Here is a 12,495-nt window from a genome sequence, read left to right on the forward strand (position 1 = left end):
AATATGTTCTGATATAGGTCAATAGAGGCACATTGGCATCTATACCTTTTTTTCACTAAAGTCAGGATTTTTGAAATTAATAAAATTTAAAGAAAGGCTTTCACATATTTAAATACATAAAGACCACTGTTTAGCTAACTGTATTATCATTGTGCTTTGAAATTAACTGAGCAGAAATGCACCACATTTTGCTTGAGAAGCTACAATTTCCACTGACATTATTCATTTGATTCCAGTTGTACTTCAATCAATCAATCAATCAAATTGTATTTGTATAGCACATTTCAGCAGCAAGGCATTTCAAAGTGCTTTACATCATATCAAACACAGAAACACAATGCAACATAGAATCAACAATCAAAACACAGCATTAAGTCAAGTTCCATCAATAAATTTGTAATTGATTACATTTCAAATACAATCCTAGACAGGTGGGTTTTTAGTCGAGATTTAAAAGAAGTCAGTGTTTCAGCTGTTTTCTGGAAGTTTGTTCCAAATTTGTGGTGCATAGATGCTGAAAGCTGCTTCTCCTCATTTGGTTCTGGTTGTGGGGATGCAGAGCAGACCAGAACCGGAAGACCTGAGAGGTCTGGAGGGTTGATACAACAACAGATCTTTGATGTATTGTGGTGCTAAGAGGTTCAGTGATTTGTAAACTAACAACAGTATTTTAAAGTCTATTCTTTGAGCTACAGGGAGCCAGTGGAGGGACTTTAAAACTGGTGTTATGTCCTCTATCTTTCTGGTTTTAGTTATGGAAGTACCAAAAAAATTTAACCTTTGGTAAAAAAAAAACAAAAAAAAAACTTTACCTCTAAATCAGTTTTCTCTCAATAAATTTGGTATACGCCAGCTTTCAGCGCTGACATCCACCATGTGGCGTTGGGGAGTGAATGGCTAAATAATGAAAGAATCACAAGATTTCTATCAGTCCCTAAATAGTGGAACTGATGGTGTTATAATGCTCTCTCTGTTACAGTCTTCCTCTGTGCCCCCAATGAGAACATACTGTATATTGATGGAGTAACGCAGAACGACTTTGCAAGTTGCAGAAACTCCACAGGTACATGTCCTTTGACCAAAAAACATAGCTCCTGATTTTTCAGGAGTTATGGAAAATCTTTGCATGATCTCCCTAACTAAGAATGTTTACGCTTCAATTTGCACTGCAAACCAAATAGTGCCTTTTATGTGGCAATCAATGTATGCACATTCAGAGGACAAGCATCCATATTTATGTGAATGCAATAAAGCATCAGTCTCTCAAAATCGACATTGTTGGGGAAACATAGTGAAACATGAGAAAATAAAGCAAGCAGATGTGTGTGTGGCTAAAAAAACGGAACTTTTCTTCATTTACATAGAGAAAACAACAGGATGTAAGTTGTACAAGCCGATATATTTTCAGCTTAATCAATTCTCTTTATCTTCCAGGTAATCAATTAAATAGGTGAATTACTAAACTCCCATTTACAGTCAATAGTGTTGAATTAAAAATATAGATCATTTTACTGATTAAGAATAATTTCTAACAAGCTACCAATGCCATCATGTTACCAAGACATTTTCTTCTGCTGAAATTTAGATGCAAGGCTTGTGAAATAAGGGCAGCTAGGGACTGACGCAAAAATAGTGAGTTGCTAAACTGAATAAATGAGTAATAGGACTCAAAAGACAGACAAGATGGAGCTGATGCCACACCTCAGGGCCTCAATCTGTTCTTCCATACAAGAATGTGTTTTGCTTTTTGCCCTTTCTTGTCCATCTGTGGACTGTTGGTCTCCTTTTTCAAGCTGTAAAGTCACTAAATCTGATTTGTTTTGTTTTACAGTTTTCTTCTGCTGTATTTTGCGGCATGTCACCCTAATGTGCCGCCAGACTCATCTAAAAACTGTCCTTTTTTGGGATGTGATGTGATTGACCTCACTTTGTTTCATAACTGTAATAAGTAAGTATCAATTTTTTAGCATTTGTTTGTACTTCTCTGTGTTTTGTATTGTAGTAACAGCAGGTCTAAAAAAATTATCACAACTGATAGCTCTTTGTTTATATTTTCATAATAAAAATATTATTCTCATTTTCTGTTCTTCTGAGCAATACATTTGAACTCTTGTTGATTTCTCTCTGAAAACTGTAGCTTTACATCAAGAGTGAAAATGAGAAAATGTAAGGAAAATGTCATCTGGACAACTTTTTTTAAAATCGTATTTACTGAAATTAATGAAAGCTGTCTGCCTAAGAAGACTGAATGCTAAAACTGAATTACAAGCTGATTTAATAAAGCCTCAGTTTAATATTGCATGCACCTATGACCACTGATTATTTATATTCACCTTGAATAAATTTATTTGGTTTTGAAATATACAGCATGCATTTTACCTTCAAATTGAAAAACAAAAACATTGTTGTAATTATCTGACATATTTTATTTATCTCTTTTTTTATTTTTACATCAATATGGTGTTTAGAAAGTGCTATGCTTTTGTAGTTTTGTCATGTAAGAAGGCAACGGCTGACTAAGCCAACCAGAAATGTGACATTTTCAAAAAGTGAAAAATATGCTTATATTTTCACATGAATGTTTTGTAAATTTTTAACTGGTGCAACATCACAGGTCAAAACCCAAAATAATTTACATTTTATCATTTAATGAGCTTCTTAACAGTTTTCTTGTCAATTAACATTATAGTGCAAGGAATACAGACAGATGATACATTTAAAAAAACAAAATAAATCCTTGCTGATGTCCTTCTCTGTGTCTTACATAAATGCTCAGCCTTTTCAGCTGATTCTAATTGTGCATCAGTTGCCAGAGGAAAAGAAAAGTGACTTTTGAAAGTGACTAACCTGAAATCTGCATTCAGATCTGTGGGAAAGACATTTGTAAATAGGCTCAGAAATTGTGCTCTTGGCACACATTTGATGAACATGATGCTCATGTTTTAGTTCGGTATCTTAGGAAAAACAGAACAGTAGAAGTGAAAAGATAATTCCTCCTCGGGGGACTGAAAATGTCAATACAGGACATGATTGGATTGTGTCAGCAAGAACAGTGCATCAGAATTAACATAGAACATGGTTATTAGAGCAAACAGAGCTACACTGCTTGAATGCTCCGTTGTGAAACAATACACTTTCTAGATTTTAGCATGTTATAAACAATACTCTCCATCTTCAGAGAACTGAGAAAAGGATGTAATGACCAGAGTTTATATACATTTTACCATTATTGGAAATATCATAACTCTTAAATAGTTTTGGAATATTATATCTGGGATTAAAATACTCGCAATCTGAATAATATGTCACTCCATTTGCCTGCAAAGACTACCCTACCTTGCATAAAAATGCACACGCTTTAAAAAAAAAAAAAAAACCCATTAGATTATAATCAGATAGCACAATGATCTAGAAGCAGCCTCTCTTTTTAGAACCAACTTTCTCAATCATCTTTGCACATCTAGAGGCATCTGAAGCTTGTCAAATTAGGCAACACGATGTGACTCGGTCATTCTAACACGTGATCACCCCAGTGTGTTTAAGGTTGAAATGCTACTGAAAGGCAGCCCTTCAACCCATTCTTAACCCTTTGCAACCTTGATTTAGCTCAGTCCATTTATCCATCCACTAAATACTAACAATAATCCCCACAGTAGAATAACATCTTCAAATTTGTTGTATCCCCACATGGCTTGCGGCTAACTGCAACCAAGAATGGCTTTCTTGTTCTTTCAACAATGGCTTACTTCTTACCTGTTGACGTTCCGCTTCCATTAAGGCCAGATTCTGGGACTCCACCTTAAAGTTCTGCAGTTTGTCCATCAGCCTCTGAAGTTGTGGTTCTCTGCAGCTTGTACAGAATTATCATCAACCACTTTCATACTTCTCTAACACTGGTAATTCAGAAAAATCCCTTGAGGCCAGAACAGCTGTATTTGATTAAATTACTCATATGCCACATTTATTGATAAGGTGACTTCTGTATTCAATTTGGTGCACTAGTTTACAGTGGTGTGAAAATGTGTTTGTCCCCTTTCTTGATTTTCCTTTTTTTTTTTTTTTTATTTGTTACACTTGCCATCCATCTACAAATTTGTTTCGCCCATAAAAATAAACATCTTGATTTAAAAATATAATTTTGTGATTACTTGTCTTATCTTTCACAAACATTTAAATTGGTTTCATGCTCTGAAGCACATAAGTGTTAAAAAGATGCAAAAGAAATAGGAAATCAGAAAGTAGGCAAACACTTTTTCACTCCACATACAGGGCATTAGAGTAAAGATTGCAAAAAAGTGTTCTTTTTTTACTTCTTTTAAGTTTTATAGCAATTTATTCCTTTACTTTCAATTTGATTTTATATACTCCTGTATGTTTGTTTCTGACATAAAATTTAATACACCGAAATGTATTAAAGTGTACTGACAGTGAAAGGCAGTGTAAAAAATAAAATGAAGCCCTCTAATTTTGCTGCTGCTTCCTTGTAGAACTCAAACCCAAACATAAAAATCACCATCAAATGCATTATTAATAAAACAAACCAAAAAACATGACATCCAAAGCCATATATTTAATGGAACTTTGACACAAATCTTCTGCAGTCAACACTATACAAAGTAGGAAAGTGCATCCTTTTATTTCAGCTCTGTAATGCTTTCAGACAGACGGCAGAACTGAGCCAACACTCAAGGACTCGGTAAAGAGGATGCGCATGCATTGAGCCAAAAAGCTATTTATAAATATAATTTGACAGTGATGCTCCACAATGCAGGAGAACTGTTGGACATCCAACCTGCCAGGGCGGCGATAAACAAATCCAACCCTCTTTAGCACTTTAAAGAGCTCTAGGCGGGTGGTAGTGTTTGTTTGGCATTTTGGCCGCTAGCCACGCGGAGAGCAGTTCCAGTGGAAGAAAGGCATTGTTATATAATGGACACAGGCTGCAAGAATGCTAACAATTGAGATAGGAAAGGAGTGACCAGTGACATGGTGTCTAAATTCTTACAGATATCAGCTGCGGTTTTAAAGCAGTATATCTGAAACGATCTACTAGCTAAGCAAATGTGCTGTGCTTCAAAGGTCTTTGGCCCCCCTGTGAGATATTGCAGTACAGGAGGGTAAAACTGCTGAAAAGGAAGATATTTCTGGACCAGCCAAAATAGTGTAAAAAGCCAAAAAAATAACAACTCAAACAAGCAGAAAAATGTGTGCAGTAATGAAATGTATATTTTACAATTATATCACTGTCATTCACACATACTACTTCAACATTGCATTTTATCTGTCAGAGAAAACATAACATTCACATTGTCGTGTGAGCTGAGAGGATACTGTAAGGTGAATAACCTTTAGGAAACAATTCAGATTTAGTCTCTTTCTGTAAAGTTTATTTGCTGACCTCATACAAGAAAACTAATGCTCTTTGAATTCATTCAAAAATTAAATTTCCACATTTTCTTTTTCCTCCCATGTCTAAGGAGACCGTCAGCTAAAATGACCTTAACCACAGACCTTGGAAACATATTTATCTGTCATCAATAAACATAGTGTGTCCAGCTAATATGATAAAAACATATTTCTTCACAGCTGCAGCTACGTTTGGTCACATTTTAACTCCAAGTGCATTCAAGTTGCACCCTAAATAGTCTGTCCTGAAATAACTCCAATATAAGTAATACATTTTTTTTTGTAAAATGTCAAGTTTCTTTCTTTCAGCACTTTCCGTTCTATATGCAGCACATTTTCAACCATTTTCAAACTGTTTTACTTCGTTAGTTTTTGTAAACAAAGATTCTGACCAGAACTATTGCCGTTTCTATGCTGACCGCTATTTAAAAAACTGCAATCTTAAAAGCATCGAACTGATACTGGAAAATATCAACACAGTCTCAATCTAAATCTGCGTGAAATTAGAATATAAAATCAAAGACACCTCTTTGCATAAGCAATTTACACTATAATTACCTTTTTTTTAATTTCCTCATTAGGTATTCATGAAATATATATACATAGATAAGAAAAACTAAGAAAGTGATGAGCACAATATGCTTCCCTTTTCAAAAGGAGTTGAAATGGTGACGACTTGCGGTGCTGAACTGGAGCTTTACTGCGCATAGTGAACATCAGCATTTCTTTTTGTCTAATTTGAATCTGACTTATCAGGTGCTGCTGTCCGTGGTAATGATTACTCAGCTTGACCTTGGTACTAATTAAAACATTAAATATTTATAAATGCAGGAGAACTGTCTTCCAATTAAATCACAGGTTTATTAGCTTTTAATCAGAAATGTGCTAAAGATTTGTGATAAAGATGTTATTTTAGTTCTGAAATATAGGACATATATATGTAGGAATGCAGCTGTGGTTTTGGTCATATTTTATTATTTTATAAAAATCAAAGCACAACAGTTAAGCACACAATTTTATTTTTTAGCTGTATTTCACCGTAAACGATCAAATGCATATTATGCACTTTGATGTACCACAAGTTTAACACAACCTGGTACGATAGCAGGAGAGAACTGGAGGAGGAAAAACAATCTTGATGGTAGACACCTGCCAGCAGTTACATTATTTACAGCTCACACTTGCATAACACATAAAGAATATCCTATAAATTTTAACCAGGTCAAAACGAGCCTTTTTAAAAGAATGGCATACATTTCCCTGAATTTTTAGGTAAATTATTTTCTATCTACTTGGTCTGGAGAATGTTCTCAGCAGCATTTGTGGGATATGGGTCACACTTTGTTAATAAAAAAAAAAGAAAGCCTGCTGTATTTAGCCGAGCTTTATGAATGAGTGCCCAAGTCTGCATCTTAGTAAATGTCACTGACTGTGTGTGTGATCCCATTAATTAAGAAACTAAAGGGAAAGCAGAAACTTGGTTAGTAAGAGAGAAATACATTTTCCATTTTGGGAAGATTTTAATTTGTATGCATCCTGTTGCGATGGCCTCACATCAGTTACAATATCACCCTAAAGTGTTCATTTGCATAAACTACCTACGATAGCAAGCTAAATGAATATTATTAATGAATGGAGGAACAAACTGTGGATAACCCAGTTCTACATTTTATATCTGTTAAGAACTGCAAACTATTGGATACAAACAGATTGATCTCCTTTTAAAATCGTCAATGAATACCACTAAACCAAATATTCTTTAGACATCCGGTGTGCAAAGGTTTACCTGAGGATTTAATTCCCTTACTGAAAAGGTTTTTGGATGTGAGAGTAAAAGCAGCATCAGAAACCTGATGGGTCCAAGAAAGAGCATTAAACTGTAATGCATATAATGCGCCTTCAAGGTGAATCATATTATCTGCCTCCAAAGATCATTAACACAATCTCATCTTTCATAATCTAATATAACCAACCCATTCGACAGAATATGATAATTTCCCAGATGATAAAATGTTGCATTGTCAAATGTCATTTCCTGATTTCCTCATTTCAAATAATAAATACTTAACCTGGGCATTTAGATGTAAATGCTCTTCTCATGCACTCAAACCCAGTCAACCAACCAGATTTGTGCATTTCCAGACGGTGCATTTGATTATCAAGCTCCTTTTAAAGCGACAGGTTTAAGCTTTCTTTTTTTAAACCTCTGATAACTGCAATCTGCCTTTCTCACTGTAGTTAAAATATGTGTTGTCATCACACCAAAATCTCATCAAAATCTTTCAAGATCTATTGCTTATAAACTTGCCAAGTGCATCTGAAAATACACTCATGTGACACCTACCTTAAAGGCAGTCATTTTTTAAACGGTATTGCATTTAAACTACTGATAACGCAACCGGGATAGGCTACACCGGTCCATTAGGATCAGCTGTATGTTGGGAAAATGTGTTATCAGAGGGAGAGAAAAGGCACATCCTCTTTGATTGACAGGTGATCTCTGGCTGCCAAGAGCTGTGCAGAAGCACCACAGCAAAGAGTGATTAATGCCACAGATGGTGACAACAGAAGAAAAAGCAGCTCATGCATAGCATTATCCACAGTGAAAGAAATGAATATGAACTGAGAGTCATGCATTAATCTGTCCGAGACTATAAAGGAATCTGAAAACATTTTTTCTCCTCAGTTAATGCGGTAAAAGCTGTTTGTGAACTTACACGAAAACCTTTCATAGTAAAATATCAAGTAGTTATGCTTGATCGGCTTCAAATAGTTTGCCATCAAGTGGGATTGGATCTAGTACCATCGTTAAAAAGAAGGGGAAAAAATGATCTGCACAAATAAGATACTAATTATCTCTCCGAAGGCCTGTGCGCCTCCTCCCTGAAGAGAGGCTGTGGAGGGCAACGGCAGTAAATGCAGCTCCTCCACCTCTCCCGGGCTCATGTTTCAGTGCGGTGTTTACCCTTGCACTTTCTGAGATGACAAACGAGAACAAATTGCAGGCCAAGGGTGCATTAGTAGGGTTATTGGGTTATATGCCAGTAAAATATAAGCCTGACAAAATGCCCTTTCCCAGCGAATCTCAGAAGTGTCATTCTCCAAAGTAGAAAACAGAGCTCCTGCTCTGTAACAATGCCTCTTTGTGCCTTGGGCACAGGTCCCGCAATGCACTTATGGGATCTGTGCCAAGGTGCTGATTTCAATTAGACCGATCTGACAATAGGACTGCGACAATAGTACCAGTGATGTATGAAGAATTTTGAGTTAAGAATATTTTAGAGTACATTTGTTTTGTATCAATATATTCATTTGTTTTGGTCAAGATATCAATCAATCAATCAATCAATCAAATTTTATTTGTATAGCACATTTCAGCAGCAAGGCATTTCAAAGTGCTTTACATCATATCAAACACAGAAACACAATGCAACATAGAATCAACCTGACATTAAGTCAGGTTCCATCAATAAATTTGTAATTGAAAGAAATTAATACGATATGAGTACAAAACTATGCAAGATTATTATGGTTCCACATTTCTGAAGAACTAAATACAATTTTGCATTGGTGTTGGATTTTGCCCTTTTATGTTCTTTGAGTTTTGGGAACCAGTGCCAAGAAAAATCTATGGACTGTATTGGAAAAGTTTATCATTTTAAGTGAGCTACCTATCATATTAGAGCAAGCTATTGCTAGAATTCCGTTGTTCTGCTCTGTGGTGGTTTTACTGCAGCATAAACTGAGTATCCTTTGAGGGATCATATTGGTGCAGCAAGCAAGTGATGTCCTCAAAATACAGTGCAAACCCTTGGGAAAAAATAACTAATTAACCAGAGCTGAAAGTAAATCTACTGTGCTCTCTACAAGCTTCTTAAGAACATACTTCTCCTGGATCAGAGGCTGAACAGCTTTATAATTGTTGTCACGCCTTGTCAGTGTTTCTAAAAATGAATTTTATGTGAAGAAATTAGGCACTTTTTGTGAAACATAAACTCCTGTCATGTGACTACCTAACTTGGTGAGTTAGACTGACTTCTTACCTTTTCTTAAAGCACATAGAAATGACAGAAAGTGCCTCAACTCCACCTTGAAGAGTTTCTGAAAGGGGCTAATGAATGCCTTTCAAAAAACGGGACTGAAGCCCCGTGTCACTTGGAGTCACCATACAAAGTTCAAAGATTTCCAGTTGAAACATTACATGTGTAGAAAGAGCATTTTAGTATGGTTTCAATGGTGCATAATGTATATTGAGTTTCCAAGTTGTAACTTTCTGGCTTTAGAATATTTCAACATGTTAAAAAATATGTGGCAGTTTAATATGGTACAGCATCACAAAGCAGGGACACAATATTCCTGTGGAGATATTAACCATCTGCTAACTGTAGGTGCTCCACAGTACTAAATATGCAGCATATAGTGAATTTAATTGAGACCTCCATCAATGCAGATGTTGACGATGAGAGCTTTGAGAGAAAACAAGAACATTTTCCCAGGATGCTATTATAACAACAGATAAAATCTCATCCTTTATCTGTATCCAAAATTACAACAACAGAGGGATGAGTCCAATGGACAGAGTTCCTGCCCTTCATTCACTATAGTGTCTGTTGTGCTGCTGGCTTTATCAAATAACTCAAAAGAAAATCACAAAAGCTCAAAAAATAAAGAACTGAGATTCTGGTTTCTAATAATAAGTGACTTGACTTGTATATTATGTTTCAAACAGATAGTTGCAGCATTGTATTAATGAATACAAATGATAATTTAAAGGCAATAATCATATTAGAGAATTATGGTCAGGATAAAAGCTTTTTATGCTTTAGGAACTGCAGAGATGAAAGTAACCAGAAGGTTTTCTTATTACCTCAGACAATGGACTTGTGAACTTTTCAGTGGTGCATTTGATATGATCAAGCACAGAATTAAATGTTACTGAGATGAAAGAAGCTAATTTCTTCACTCTATTACTCTCTGTGCATGCTTATGCTCTTATTCTTGTCATTTACTGTGGGAACACGTCCTTTTTTCTTCTTATTGGCATGCTATCCTTGTCTGTAGTCTGTGGTTGGGTTGTGTAGATGCCACCCTCTGTAAAAGGACAGTTTTTAACTCATTACCCCTAACCTGACAGGCAAAGATTTGTTGCAGTCTTTGGGGTTTTGAGTATTGCATGGCACCTTATGAACATCAACATAATTAATCTGACTGTATTAATTGATACAAAATTGAAAGAAAATATGCTGAGTTTTATTGGAATGTTCAAACACAAATCCTTGCCTTCTATAAATGATAAAAACAATTTGACAGTATAAGCTGATAATAATGTGCCTTCATTTGTAAGGCCATTGTCACACTTTCTGTCAAGCCAGTTTGCACTAACTTTAACCATCAGTTATCTAAGACCCAGCTCTTTGCGATGCCACCTTTAACCACACCCTGATCTTTAGTGGTCAGCAAGGTCTCTGCTGAAACCATAGTCCTTACTCGTCCGGAAATCACTTTGCGATATTCTGGTCTTCTTCCTGTTCTCTGGTACCTGTAGGCAGCTATCAACACAGCTGCTTTTGTGACTCCAACCCGTAGCCAGTCAATGACCAACAGTTTTCTGTGACCTCATTTTCAGCAAAAACGTCACCAGTTTGGAAACCATGCAAAGCAGGTTTTAAAAAAGGGGCTGGTACCACCTAATCGCCAAGAGCCATGAAAGTTCTCAGTGATGTAACTAAAACAGAATGTGTCCCATGTTATATAACAATATGCAGATGAAATGCTGGGGGCCGGAGGTGGAGCAGTTGTTAGCATTATTTCCTTCCAACAAGCAGGTACTGGCTTCACATCCCCACCACCATGCAGGTATGAAGAGAGCTCACTAAAATCTTAAGATGTGACACGTTAGACCAAAACAATTTGTCTAAACCTTTAAGGAAATATAAACAAATAATTTTAAACAATCTTATTGAATCCAACTTACCTAAATATCCCCTATTGATCACACTTTGCAGGAGCATATTGTAGATCTAATTTATGTGAAAGCCTGTGCATGACCCCACTGTATAAAGACATGTTTAACTTATTGGGAGTCGAAAAGGAAAAACAAACGTTCATATTTTTCGATGAACTTGTTTAAAATGCTACATTCTCAAAATGCTTAATATTCTTTGACCTTTAAGAGTGACTTGTAAAAAACAACAACTTTATAACAGTGTACTTATAAATTATGCTGTTTCATTTAAATATATCATTTTTCAGTGAGGTATGTCAATGGCAAAAATAAACTTCTGTTGTTGTTTGTATAGCAATTCTTCACAATTCCTCACCATCATCATCTATAATTACTTCCTCAACATCCAACTTTGACTCCTCTTCTTTTTGTCTTCAGTGTCACTGAGGATGACCTTTGTGTAAAGTTCAAAAAGCCTTTTCGTAAACCATCAATTCTTCCACTCTTACCAGAGTCTGTACCAAATTTTTGGGAGCTTGCTTGCTCCTGAACAGTGATCACATGTGCAAAGAGGCATAATAGGATCCAGTATTTGATAAAAGAAGAAGGAAGTGAGATGTACAAACTCCCTTTGATACAGATCCCTTTGCATAACGTGCACGTGACTGAGGAGCAGTGTAGACGTAATAAAATCTACTTGCAGAGAATCGGATTACTTTCATTAAGATCATGATCAACTACATTTTTAAATCTCTGTTAGGGTCCAACCTCAGATAGTTTGAGTTTTTGTAGTTCCACTATATCCCCATTTATGAGCACCTGAATGAACAAACCCTCACTCCAGTCCTTTGCATGTCTACCGTAGCAGAATATAAAAATGATAAACATATATGCAAAGTAGCAGGCAGTGCTGAGAAGAGCTGGATCTTTAAAAATGTTTTTTCAATTTCATTTGACATTCAAATAATGACTTACTGAAAACTATACACCTTTATTTATGTCAGATAAAGTGGCGGTCAGAGGTGTTGGCATGCAACCCTGCCAGCAGCTAGATTAAGTCCTATCGCTGACATCAGCTTGGCACTGTTTCTTGCGCTGAGTGCAAATGCACACAGACAAGGAACAGATACACACTTTTGTTCCAC

Source organism: Xiphophorus hellerii, chromosome 9, assembly GCF_003331165.1.
Source record: "Xiphophorus hellerii strain 12219 chromosome 9, Xiphophorus_hellerii-4.1, whole genome shotgun sequence".
NCBI classification, from domain to species: domain Eukaryota; kingdom Metazoa; phylum Chordata; class Actinopteri; order Cyprinodontiformes; family Poeciliidae; genus Xiphophorus; species Xiphophorus hellerii.